Raw genomic sequence first — 14,083 nt, forward strand, 5'->3', positions numbered from 1 at the left:
ATCTGAGTTTCCACACTGTAAGCAGAGAAAACACTCTGTGTGCTGGAGGGATGCACTTCTCAGGGAGCAGGCAAAATGTGACTACTTGCAGCAGTCACATCAGCCTGAAGTGCAACTTATTGCGCAAGGAATTTGCTGGAAACATCCATTTTGGCTGTTCAAGGTTATCTCTGCTGCCCCTTTGATTTCTGCTTGCATGGGGTCCACACGACAACGACAACGTAGCAGCACTCTGTCAGCTGGAGGATAAAGAGCTCAACCTGACAGAAGCAAACATGCCAACCAGTGACAAACATTTCTTTCGTTAAAGGATGTGGTTCCAGTTGTCCTGCTGTGGGTGCTGGAGGATAATCCCATTATCAGTCATCTGCAAGAAGCTGAATCACCAGTCTGAGCATGGGCACAGGTAGTGCTGGAGCTGTCAGGTGGCAGACAGGCACGTCAGGAGCAGAGGTTTAAAGCTCCCAGACAGGTCTGAGGTTTCTTGTCTCACTGATCTGTCCTGATCAAAGACACAGGACATGGCTCCTTGTTGCAGAGGCCCTGAAGCACAGCTCTCCAGGCGTCTTTGCACTGACCCTCTGATCCCTCTGAGAATGTGACACCTTCTCTGAAAAGCAGTAGAAATTCAGAGTTAAACCCCATCTCTAAAGAAATGCAAATGTCAGCTAAGTTTAATAGCAGAGCACCACAAACTTCAGCTCCAAAAAACTTCAGAGGCACAGGGTGCCTCTGAAGACACTGAAGTGTGCTTTGCTGAACTCTGCTCTGCCTTTCCCGATCTTTTTCCAATACATGCAGGGCCACATCACCCCAGAGACTACGCCTGGTGACCCCAAAATGACGTGGGCATTCACATTTTGGTGGGTCTGATTCCCACTGCACACACCCCGCATCGAGCAGCTCCTTCACGGAGCACAGCACCACTCACCTGCAGCGGGAGATTGGGACAGAAATGGGCTGCCCTGGTCCTGCTGGTATTGATACAAGCACTTTATACAAGCTTAAAAAAAATATCTTCTGTACCCTGACCAGAAATGAACCCCAAATCCAGCATTCCTGCCCAATTCAGCACTGAACACATCATTAACCTCCTCTAGAAGCATTCAGAAATGCATTGATCTGCATTGCTTGACAAGGACTGGGAATGTCCCTGTCCCCAAACCCCACAGCTGGCCACACATGCCATGGGCCCCCTCGTTCTGCCCAGCTCAGCAGTGTGGCACAGGGCTCCTGGGGCTCACCACCAGGCCAGGGCCAGCTGTGGCCTCAGGTCACCACAGCACTGGGACATGACGCTGCTCATCCCAAGCAGCACGTGGCAGGAAATCAGTCTGGCACGAGACATGGCTGTGCTTTGGCCAAACAAATACATTATCAGTGTTCAGAACAAACTTTGTGTTTTAGGTATCATGGAAAATTTCCAGCAAAAAGACGTTTAGGTACTAGAATTTCCATTTCTTGGTAATCAACGTTTTTGTTCAACTTTCCCGTGAGGAGTTGTTTTAAACACCGAGGGACTGGGTTTGATCTCTCCAGCTACCAGTAGCATGCTCCACACAGCCCCTTCTCCCTTCCATTGCCATCTAGGTCACCTCCAGCTCTCTGGGAGCAAGGCATGCCAATCAGAACAGTAGGAAACGCAACGTCCGATGACTTAAAAATCATTGGAACAGTGCAAAACATTAAATTTTAGAACAATAAAAGTGTATTGTTTGCTTCCATTTATTTCTGCAAAATATTTCATGTTGCTGCCAAATTCTGCAGCTGTTTCTGTCCTTGCTAACCCTTCTCACAGAAGTGGGTTTGCTTCCTTCTGAAGGTTACACAGAAAGGGTGACTGTGCTGTGTCTTTGAATCCCTGTTGTTGGTTATGCCTGGTTAGGAGTGATCACACTTCAGTAATGGTCATCACCCACAAGTTCCTGACCCACTCCCACAAATGCAACTCCACCTTCCTGGGTTTTCTTGCCCGGGAATTGCTCTGCAGTTGGGTTTAGCACCTTGACAGACAATCTCTGCAGCAGAATCGTCCTGGTGTCAGTGTTACCTCTACCAAACCTCACAAAAGTGCCATCAGGAAGGCAGAGAATAAAGCAAGTGTTGCTGTGAGGTGGGAAGGAGCCAAGTCTTTCCTCCTCCCTGTAGAGCAGCAGCTCCATGGCCCAAAAAGAAGGGAATGGGGATGCTTGGCCGGCTTTCGGAGCAGAGCTGGGGCAGAGTAACAACCAGGTCTCTCTGCTCATACAGGACCAGGTTCAGAAATGAGGGGATGCCTTCACAAGGCTTTCATTTAATTTTATTTCAGTAATCCAGCCAGTGTGGGTTATTGGCAGATGCACTCAAAGGGGATGGTGAATCCTGCATAGAGCAGCCCAGCAAGGGGAATAGGTTTTAGGATCAAAAGGACACATGAAAACACCTCCAGGATGGCTGAAAGTGCTTGTTTGTCTGTTACTGCTGCCTGGAAGAGAGCTCCTGCTGTCTCGAGCTGGCTGGAAGTTGTTCACCTTGGCTCCTTTAGCATCTCTCCAGCCCATGGGATACAAGGGATTTGAGCTTCTACAGACTGATTAAATAGACATCATTAACATTTGTCATCAGTACACTTCAGATCACAGTATTAGAGACCACACGTGGAGCACACAGCAGCCCAGACACTAAGCTAATGGAGAACTGAGGAGAACTATTGGTTACTCCAATAAAAGCAGAAAATAGGGAGAAAAAAAGTTAGAGACTAGACTTCTACCCAAAAACATAGTGGGTGCTAACTCCAGAAGTCTGTAAAATGTTTCAGCTGCAATATTTTCACTTGGGAAAAATAAACAAAAAACAAACCAAACAGAAAGAATTATTTTGCCTTTCATCAAGATGTCAAAATTAGTGGTGAGACTGAAGCAACGAGTTCTCTTCCCACCCCAGGCAGCAGTAAAAGTGCCACTGCCTGAAGGGTGGCAGCATCCTGAAGGGCCTCCTTGGCCCAGCACGCCCATTATAGCCACTTTACTGGGAAGCAGCAAACGGCTGTGCTAGCACCAACCACTGCCTTGGAAGCCGCCAGCTTGGGAAAAGAGTGACACTGTCACTTTAGGACAAAGCCAAGCAGAGAAACGTGTCCCAGGAAGGATCACAGAGCAAAGTGTATGTCCCAGGGCTCCCGGCAGGTGGCTGGGGCTCCCAGTGCCCCCAGTGGGGTCTGGTTTGCCAGAAGGAGCACGAAAGCCCCACTAAGGCTGCAGCAGCCCCAGCCCCCGGGGCTGGCACTAATGAAGCTGGCTGGCCCTCCTTCCCTTTCTTTTTTCTTTTCCCAGGTTGGAGCACCCCATCCCATCAGAGTGTACTTGAAAGAACAGGATACTTCCTTTGTATGGGGAAACAAATGAAGATTAATGTGTTAGTTGTAATTAATCTGCGATGACAGATTAGCAGAGCAGTGGCAGTGCCTTTTGCTGCTGCAGGAGCCAGTGCTGATAGGACAGCTGGTGAGAGGGGACACCAAATTCAATTTGCTCCTCATTTGCATACATATGACAACCATCTGTGCTAATAGCACTGCAATGTCTCTATTAGGCTCTCTTCTAGTGTGCCAGCTCACCTAGACTCCAATTAGACCTTTAAGCAAGAAAGCTTAAAGCATAAATATTTGCTGAGGGGAAGGGGTGGTCCGGCAAGAGGCTGCACAGCGCCTGCTCTTCCTGCTGGAGCCCGAGCCCTCCTCAGTCCCTGGCCCAGGATGTTCTGCTGCTGTTTAGCACTTGCTGGTGAGATGCTGAACTCCATCAGCCCCAGGTTATCCAGAAATGCTTTAAGCCATGTGCAAAAATGCAAAAGAGCTGCAGAGGCTGGTTGAAAAGCAGTCCTGCAGTGAGGAAGAAGCCCTGGCCAGCACGGGTGCATGTCCCCCCATATCTTCACCCAAAGTTGGGAGCTCTGACTCGAGTGCTACCCCCAAGGGTGGAAGAGGCTGTTGGAAGCTGTGGAGAGGTGCTGGGTGGGATGTCACCCTGCAAAGGTTGTGCCCTGCCCGGGTTTGACCGGAGCAGCTTCTCCTGTGTGGCACCAGCACACGCCCAGCTCCAGCCACGAGCGTGCCATGGGCATTTGTTCCAAGTGGCCCTTTATTTTTGTATACACCTTTCAAAGAGCAGTGCCAGACTCCCCGGAAGCTAATGAGGGAACAAGTTAATTAATGAGCTAGCTCACCTACCCAGCTCTTCCTATTCTTCCCATTCAAGGTGATTTGTACAATTTTGAGTTTACTTTTTGTTTTCTGGCCGTAACACCTCAACTCTCCAGAACTGAGAGCATAAACCTAACCCTAACATCAGACCTAACACTAAACTTTACCCTAACCATTAATCTAACTCCAAACATAATCATAACACTGATGCTAACCCCAGGCCTAAGCCTAAACTTACCCTAAACCTAACCAAAACCGTAAACTTCACATAATCCTAGACCAAAACCTTCCATAACCCCAAAACGAACCCAAAACCAAAACACAACCATAACTCATAACCTAAACAAAGAATCGACCCAAACCCTAAAACTTGCAAAAACGTAAACCTAACAATAACAAAAAAATCATCCTAAACCTAGCACTAACACTGACCCTATCCTGATTCATTACAAAAGCCTAACCGTAAACCCACACCTAAACCAATCCCAAATCCTAAAATTAACCCTAATCCTCACTCAGAATGTAAAAGAACATTAAACCCAACACTAACCATAACCCCAAGCCTTACATAACCCTAAAAATAACCCTTAAACAACCCTAAATCTAACCATTACATAACCAATGTGAACCCCAAACCCCCCCCTAACCCTAGCCCAAACCCTAACCCTTCTATAAACCTAACCCTAACCCTCATTTAACCCTAACCATAACCCTAATCCTTGCATAAATGTAATCCTAACCCTAACCACCTAACCCTAACCTCCCATGGATTTCCTCTCCCCTGCATGTGAAACCCTGGGCTATGTTCTTTCCTTCCTGTGGCAAGGAACTCTCATTCTTATCCGGGAGCCCATGGCCAAAATTTTTATTGCACCTCCAAAATTCAATACATCCAAGGATTGCTCCTAGATGAAAGCTGCCAGTAGAGATGGGTCTGGCTGCCCTTGACCTGCCCTGGGCCCCCTCTCACCTGCACCTGGAACACTGAGGTTACACGATTTCCTTCCTGTGGAAAAGAATCTCACTCTCCCTTCTCAGAGACCATGACCCGCCATGACTTGCCTGCCCCTTTCTTGCCTGTCCCTGCCTTGCAGTCTCTACCCTGCCATTGATTTGCCTTGCCTCCCCATCACTGGACTTGCCTCCCCATCACTGGACTTGACTACCCATCACTGGACTTGCCTCCCCATCACTGGACTTGCCTCCCCATCACTGGACTTGCCTTCCTCTGCCCTGCCTTTCCTAAAACTTCTGGCCTTTCTCTCGCCTGTCAGTCTACTGCCTTGCCTTGCCATTCCTACCAAACCTTGCTTTTCCTTGACATTCCTTTCCATCCCCTACTTTGTCGTGCCTTGCCTACACGTCTGGCTTTGTATTGCCTTTCATACCTATCCCCCACCTTTAACTGCCTACTCCTTCCTTCCCATGTCTTGCCTTGACATGCCTTGCCCTCCTCTTCTCTCCTTGCCTTGCCTTTCTGACCCCTCTGTGTTCTCACCTCGCTTTGACTGCCCGTCCCTTGCCTTGCATGGCCTTGTGTACCCATTCCCTGCCTTGACTTGCCTGGCCCTTTCTTCCCTGGCCCTTCCTTGCCTACCCCTTCCTGTCCTTGCCTGGCCTACCAGGGGAGGTAATGCCCTATAACACTGTTCTGGCACCTTTGTATGGGATCAATCCCCAGATGTTTTCTATTTTGGAGGAGGGAATCCCCTTTCTTTGGGGATGGCCTTATAGTTCCTCTCTTCGGCAAAGAAACCAGTTTTGATTCCACACATTGGGTGGTCCTTGGTGAATTTAATTGCTTTTCCTAGTAAGCATTTCTATCAGCTAGACCTGTTGAGCTGTTACAGCGGGAATGCAAAAGCCAGGCTTTTAGTCCTGGTACCTTTAGTGTGTCAGCAGTCCCTGCTGCTGTTCCATTCAGACCCTGACTCTGTGAGACTGAAGGATTACGATGGGACACGGAGCTGAGAAGGAAAGTGCAGACACCAGGGTGTGTGCTGGTAGCTCGATGGGTGCAGCTGAAGCTGCAGGCAGCAAGAACTTTCTCAGCTGGCACTTCTGCGAGCGCTGTTTTTGCCGGATGTTTTCAAATTTGCAGCCGGACTCTGCGAGAGTGAAAAGACTTCTTAGCGCAAAGGAATTCAAGTTGTATCACACACCCTTTGGGTGTGATACAAATAAGAGTTTGTACTTAGAAGGGGAAAACTTTCTGTCCTGACAAAGGTTACTTGAGAGCGGGGACGTTTCCAGCTTGGCTCTGCGTTTCCTTGGGGTGCGTGTCCTTCTTCTGCAAGTCGGCAGCGCTATCGTGTGGTTGTTCTGATGAGCGCTGACAGTGCCCAGCAAAAAGCCAAGAGCTTCTCTGGCCCGGCACAGTTCTGGGCACCTTCATGCAATTTCAGTCTCAGTGACAAAACTAAGAATGTTCGACAGCTGGTCCCACACTGGTCCCTTCTTCTAGAAGAAGGAGGCAGTGCTGGAATTCACGTTTCTTTTGCAGCCTATAAACTGCAGAACCAACGACGAGACGATTCCTCTTCCTTCCCAGCACTATGCATGATCTTATTCTCCCGGTCTCCAAGAGGCAGGAGGCACAGCGGAGCTCTCACTCTGACTGTTCCCACACGAATGGGGCTGGGCCAGAGAAGCTCTTGGCTTTTTGCTGGGCACTGTCAGCGCTCATCAGAACAACCACACGATAGCGCTGCCGACTTGCAGAAGAAGGAAACGCACCTCAAGGAAACACAGAGCCAAGTTGGAAACGTCCCCGCTCTCCAATCAACTGTGTCAGGACAGAAAGTTGGCACTGACCTTCCCCTTCTAAGTCCAAACTCTTATTTGCACCACACCCAAAGGGCAGCATGAATTCATTTGCGATAAGAAATGTTTTCACTCTCGCAGAGTTCGTCTACAAACTTTAGGTGAACTTTCTGGTTCCTCTCTGGTCTCAAGAAACAAAGCTTTGATGCTGAATAAAGGGGTTTAGGCCTTCTAGTGGAAGCTTTGAGCTGTAAAAGAGGTCTTTGGACCCTCTAAAAGGGGTTTTGGGTCTTCAAACTGGGTCTGTGAGAACTAAAAATGGGCCTTTGGAAATGAAAATGAGGGCCTTGAAGTTAAGTTTTGTGCCCTCAGAGGATGCTTCGCTGCCACAACCAAAGGCTTTTCCTCCTAAAAAGGGATCTTTAGGGGCTTATAAGCCTGGAAGAAGCTGGGAACAGTGGAACAGAAACCTCCAGCACTCCAAGTGTGCCAGCCAAAGCTGTGGTCAGGCTCATTTTCAGCCCGCAGCAGCCTTTGACTACTCTGGCTGCTGGAGCTCCTGGAAGAGGAAGGAGCTCTGCTGGCAGGCAAACAGCCCTTTGTCCACAGTACCCGGTCCAGTGACTTTCAGCTGTGAGAGGTGCCTGGGCTGTGACATCCGTGGGGTTCTGTGGCCTCAAAAAGACATGACCCCATGTGGCCTCATGTCACAAAGGGGCAGACATATGGCACTGGTTCAGCAATTGTGATCTCACCTGCCCAATGCTTGGCATCCTGAGGAGTGAGCCACTGAAAGCTAGCTGGGCTGAGCTGGCCTTCAGGATATCTAGGCTCCTTCCATTGCGTGCCTGCCTTTTTCCAAGCATTCTTCATCCTTGATAACAGCTACAAGCACCACCAAAATTCTTTTGATAGCTGAAGGTGCTTTGTGAGTCATGTTTGGGGTTTCTAGATAATTTTGTTGTGCTACAATTATTTCCTTTCCCTTCAAGTGATGGGATTGGTGCTCACCTGATCTTTTTGGAGGAGATCTTTCAGGAGCTTTGTCATCCAAAGATCTCCCCTCTGTTCCTGAGAGGAGCGATGGCTGCAAGGGGGAACAACTCCTGTGAGTCCTGGAAATACAAGACTCTAGAGGGAAAGGATGGTGGCCTGAGGCCCAGAAATCAGAGTGGGTTTGTTGGACTTCTGGCAGAGTACACAGGGGAACAGACAGTTTTCCAAAACTGCTCCCCTACCAGCAGATGTCAGCAGGGTGTTAGGCTTTCCCCGATGTTTCTGAGCTGCTGACTAGAGCTGTTGTCCTTGGTGCTCCTGTTAGAGAACTCAACGCTTGAATATGCTTTCGAGTAACAACATTGTCTCACCTCTTTTCAAACGTCGTTTCCCTGCAGACATTGCCGAGGGAAGGGCTCTGCCACAAAGCATCGTCTTTCCCCCAGAGAAGATTTGCATGGACTGGCAGCAAAGACAGAGACCTGGGGCGGGACTCTTCAACCTGGGCAATACTTGCTACATCAATGTCATCCTGCAGTGCCTGACATACACACCCTCTCTGGCCAACTACCTGCTCTCTTATGAGCACAGCCAGTCGTGTGAGTACTTTTAGGGACATCTTGTAAATCTCTTGGACACATCCCAAGGATTCCCAGAACCTGGAATCAGGCTTAGGAGAACAGCAAGCCCTTCTTTGTCAGCCCCATGGGCTTATGTTCTTTGAACATCAGCTAAAAGATGCTTGTCCTATCAAGGTGCACTCATCTTCAGAAGAACACCTCTTTCTAGCCCCGAGTTTCTATCCCTGCAAGTTGAACTCTCTTGGCTTATTGCAGAGAACACCTCTGCCTATTTAGTCTCCCTCTGAAGTATGTTTTCTGTGCACTAAAATGTCCTGGGCTTGCTGGGACATTGGCAGTTTGGGAGTAAAGGAGACTGTTCTTAGCACTTCAAGATCTCCATTAGGTTTCCCAAGAAATTGAGATGTTTTGCTACCCTGAGAAGCTTCTGTCCCTCCCTTCCTTGCTCCCTCCCTCCTTTCCTCTTCAGGTCAACAGCAAGGCTTCTGCATGATGTGCACCATGGAAGAGCATGTCAGGAAGGTCCTGTGTTCCTCAGCCAGTGCCATCCTGCCTGGAGCTGTCCTCAGGGACCTCAAATGTAAGTTGTTTCAGGTGCTTCGACAGGTTTTCCTCTTTGTCTTCCCCTCTTTTGGGGGAGAGCTACTAAATTCTTTCTTAGTCATAGGAGAGGAGTTTGAATATGGCAGGCAGGAAAACGCCTACAAGTTCTTACGCTGTACTCTCAGTGCCATGCAGAGAGCCTGTCTGAGTGCACGCCACGAGTAAGCACAAGCAAATTACAAGTTTCAATGTTCCTCAACCCATTGGACTCCTTGATGTGCTCCCATCAAGGAAAACTGACCACCAGGGCTTTCAATGCTAAACTCTTGGAGGAGGTAACTCTCTGCCTTGCCATGTATTTGCAGCCTGTACATCTCTTCACAAGAAACTACCATCATCCATCAAATATTCAGGGGCTTTATGAAATCTAGAGGTATGTTTCCACTACTACGGCTTTACTTGGTTTGTCTGTGCCCTTCTGTCTGCCTGTGACATGCAGCTGGTCCTGTGATGACTGGCGTAGGAGAACCCATGAGCATTAACCAGCACAGTCAATTAGCTTCACTCAGCATTTTGATTTTCCTTCCAGTCACATGCTTGAGCTGCCAAGCAGTTGTTGATTCCTACAAGGCCTTCCTGGATATCTCTTTGGATATCAGAGTAAGAGGTTTGCAACTGAGCTTCAAGATATCCCAAGGCCCCTGTAGTTTTGCAGAAACAAAACACTTGTCTTAAAAACCTATACTGCGAGCACAAGGGAGCTTGGTGGTGAGTGGGAAGGGGAAAGCACAGTGTCCTCAGTGTCCTCCTGCAGAGCCCATGGCACCGTGGTGCTGGCTTTAGGCTGGACTAGCAAGCATTACCCCCTCTGCACCCTTGACATACTCTCCTCCCCCTTCCCTTTGCCCTCCCTCAACACCCATCTGGCTTCCAGGCTGACGGGTAGGATCAGTTTTCACTACTGATGCCCCTGCGTGCCACTGGTAGCTGAACTGAGTGGTGGCACGCAGAGGGAGCTCTTGATGACTCCGGGAGCCCCTGGGACGTGAGGGAGATGTTCAGCATCACACCCTCTTTCTGTCTCCTTACAAACACTGCCCGCGGGGTCATGGTGGGCATCCTCAGTGTCAGCTGCCTGGGTCTTCTTGTCAGCTCCTGGGAAGTGTTTGGGTGAGGGCGTTTCCTGCAGCTCCTTTCTCACTCCTCCAGGCAGCCTCATCCCTCACCACAGTTCTGGAGGACTGTGTGACATCCAAGGAGCTGGATCAGAAAGAGTGCTTCAGATGTATCAAGTAAGATGAGTCCAAAAGCAGTAACACCAGATCCTGCGTGAGGGAGGGGCTGCATGTCGTTGAACAGAAGTCATCTTCTCAAGGAGGTTTAATGCACAATAATGAGACACAACTTTTTAAATATGCCTCTGAATAACCTTATAATAACCTCAGTAAGGATGTGTGAGACAGGGCATAGGTTGCCTGGCCTTCCTGGGGGAAGATTGGGTGCATTTCAGCACTTGGCTATGTGCCTGGTTTCAAGGTGTAAGAAGAAGGCTGCTGCCTCCAAGAGGGTCACAGTCCATCGTGCACCCAGAGTCCTCATGCTGTGTCTGGAAAGGGCTGACCAATGGACTGGCACAAAGATCAGCAAGGTGTGTGTGCAAGTGGAGTGCAACTTTCTCTTTCTAAAGCAGAGGATTCCCCAAAGCTCTGCCACAAGATGCTCATGTCGGGATTTTTGTGTTCCCTTCTGGGGAGAGGAGAATTCCCATGAACAGACGGGCCTGGACTCTGCTCTGACAGAGATGCTGTGGCTGAGAACAGTTTCCTGTCCCCCAAGCCAATACATGCTGAAGGCTATTTAATGTGGTAGCTAAGGGTAATTTCTGAGCCCTCCTGGCCTCTCTGTAGTTTGTAGAGTACCCCGAGTACTTGGATCTTCGGCCATACATGTCTGACACAGCTGGAGAACCCCTCCTCTGCTCCCTATATGCCATCGTGGTTCACAGCGGTGACACCTGTCTTGAAGGACACTTCTTGTGCTACACAAAGGTAAAGAGCAACTTCCCTCCTGACAGGGAGAAACGTGTGTTGGGAAAGACAAACTTTCCCACCAGTGTTACTGGCAGGCAAGGGTTTGGGGGAGAAGGTCTCCTCCAGGGCTCAACTGGATTTGTTTTTGTGTACTCCTGGCTTGGCAGTTTTCTGCCTGTGGTGGAGAAACCCTGCAGTTCCTCTCCAGAACTGGATGCCTTTCTCTGCAGGCCAGCAATGGGCTGTGGTACAAGATGGACGATGAGTTTGTGGATAGTTGTGACACCCACACAGTTCTGGGGCAGCAAGCCTACTTGCTGTTTTATGCCAGGTAATAACCCGCATCATGTGTTCAGAAAACATTTCCATTTCCTGTCTTAGCTGTTTGTCTTCTCATCCTCCTGAGTGTTTCTGCCATAGGAGACAATTCCTTCCTGCATCCTTCAGTGCTGCCAGTTCTGAACTACCTCACTCCAGTCCTCCTCTTTCCCTGCTGGGCTTTAGGGTGCTGCCCTGTGTAAACTGCCACTTGTCTGCTCTCTGAAGCTGGCTCATGTAGAGAAGAGGACTTAAAGGTGGCCTCTAGGAAAGATGGGGAGGGACTCCTTATCAGGGAGTGTAGTGATGGGGCAAGGGGTAATGATTTTAAAGAGGGAAGATTTAGATTAGATATTAGGAAGAAATTCTTCCCTGTGAGGGTGGGGAGGCCCTGGCACAGGGTGCCCAGAGAAGCTGTGGCTGCCCCACACCTGGAAGTGTTCAAAGCCAGGCTGAATGGGGCTTGGAGCAACCTGGGACAGTGCAAGGCGTCCCTGCCCATGGCAGGGGGTTGGAATGAGATTTCTTTCATCCAAATTCTAGGATTCTGTGAAGTGGAGGCCATAGGGGGTAAAAAGATGAGGACTTGCTCTGGCAGTGGCAGACCTGGTGGGAAGACCCTAGTTAAATTTACCTTTGGTGACCTTGGTGAAGTCTTCTCTCTGTTGCTCCAAGAAAACAACTGAATCCCAGAGGAGTCTACAAGGAATGCCTGAAACAGAGAGAACTCCTTTTTCCTCCAGGTGCTCGGATTTGAAAATGAGAGAAATGGCGGCTTCCTCACCAGCACCATCATATGCCCATGCCATGCTGGGTCAGGGAGGGGCCAGCCACCAGCAGGCAGGTTCCTCAGTTCCACAAGGTCTGCCTGGCAGGATTAAGGTGATGCACAGTCAGAGGAACCGTGCCAGGGAGAGGGCCCGGAGCAGGTCCCCACAGTGGGGCAGTGATCTCTGCAGCTGGGCTGTGAACAGCACCAACGACGGCAATTTAACAGGAAGGAGGAGGAAGAGAACTAGTCCATTTGGCCATGACCGTGCTCCCAGGGATGCCACAGCTCCAGGGCCCTACAACAGGATCTGCCAGCAGGCGCCTGTACCAAGGCTTGCTTGGGTGCAAACCTTGCCAGTACAGAGAGAGCTGGGCAGATCCTCATGGCAGGACTATGGGCTCTGCAGTCAGGTTGTGGAGATCACAAACTCTTACTGGTCTGGGTGTGAGCATCCCAGAGATGCACGTCAGACAAACACAGCATGATGAGGGCAGACTTTCAGCCCGGATGATGCAGCAGCGCAGCATCTGAAATGAACAAAAACCCACCTGGTTGGAATCAACAGGCAGAAAAGCCTAACCCAGAATTAAAACCCCTTGTTGGCCTGTGGAGGACCAGACTTAAGCATGTTTTGTCTCAAGCATTCTGACCCTGTTACAATAGGAAAAATCACGGGAGGAGACAGTCCTGCAGAGATGGGGCGGCACTGTTGTGAGCCAGATTCCTGCTCTGCTTTGACACTCATGCTCACTTCCTAGGCGAGGGCCAGAAGAGATGGCTGTGCATGCATGAACAAAACCAGCTCAAAACATTCAGTCTTTGTAAGAGGTACGCACCAAGTTAACTATAAAAGGAAACCAGTTGGGCCCCCTGGCTCTTTTTCCTCTTTCTCTTTGGCTTTGTCTTGCAACCCCAGCTCCAGACTCGAAGGGACATGGGCTGGATGTGCCAATAGTGACTGAAAAGGGCTGGATGGCCAGGCCCTGAAGGTGCTGCTCAGCAGCAAGACAAGCACAGAGCCAGGGACAAACAGTGTCTCCCAAGGGTCAGGGACTGCTCCAGTTTAATGCCTTTCTTAACTAATGGTCTGGCTGCTGGGGCAGAGAGAACACTCAGCAAGCTGGCAGAGGAGGGGTGCTGAGGCGAGGGAACTCACGCCACTACAGCAATGACAAGGGCAGATTGTCAGCCTGGATGAGGGGGGAGCAGAGGATCTGACTTCTGCAGTGCCAGAGAGGAAGAAGAGGAGTGCAGGAAGTACCAGAAGTGTCCCTGGTAGGGACCAGCTCGCACAAAGCACCAGCAGACGACCCTGACTCTCCTCGGAGTGCTGCCTCGAATAAGGAAGCACTCAGGGAGACACTGCAGGAACTTGGACAGCTCTGCCAGCTGGTCACTCGTCCACAATGAGGCTTGGACACGGAGAACAGAAGTTCCTTCAGAAGTTCCTTGCTCATCCAGGCCAGTCATCCCCCATGGCTCGTCTTTTGGCACGTAGGGACAGCCCGCTGCTGTGCCTTCGAGATTTCTTTCTTGAAGTACGTCCATCCTTCCGGAACCTTTTGTTTTTAAGGGCTCTTTCCCAAGGAACTTTCCAAATCAGCTTCTTGAGAAGGCCGAGGTCTGCCCTTTGGAAGCCCAGTGTGGAAGTTTAGTTGGTGCCCCTCCTGGTTTCACCAATTATTGAGAATTCTGTTATTTCATGATCATCAGCCTGGAGGTTACCATTTGAACAGTAAACTTGCCTTCAGAACCAAACCCTGTCTGAGGTGGCACTTTAATTTCTATAGAGTGTGACCAAACAAGAAAGAACAGAGGTTTAGTTGTCTGATTTTTTTTTTAACTGGGACAAGAGCCAAATTGCCTGAAAAGAAGGCTTTGGAGAGGAAAAACCCTGCTT

Source organism: Corvus hawaiiensis, chromosome 19 (genome assembly GCF_020740725.1).
Source record: "Corvus hawaiiensis isolate bCorHaw1 chromosome 19, bCorHaw1.pri.cur, whole genome shotgun sequence".
Classification (NCBI taxonomy): Eukaryota; Metazoa; Chordata; class Aves; order Passeriformes; family Corvidae; genus Corvus; species Corvus hawaiiensis.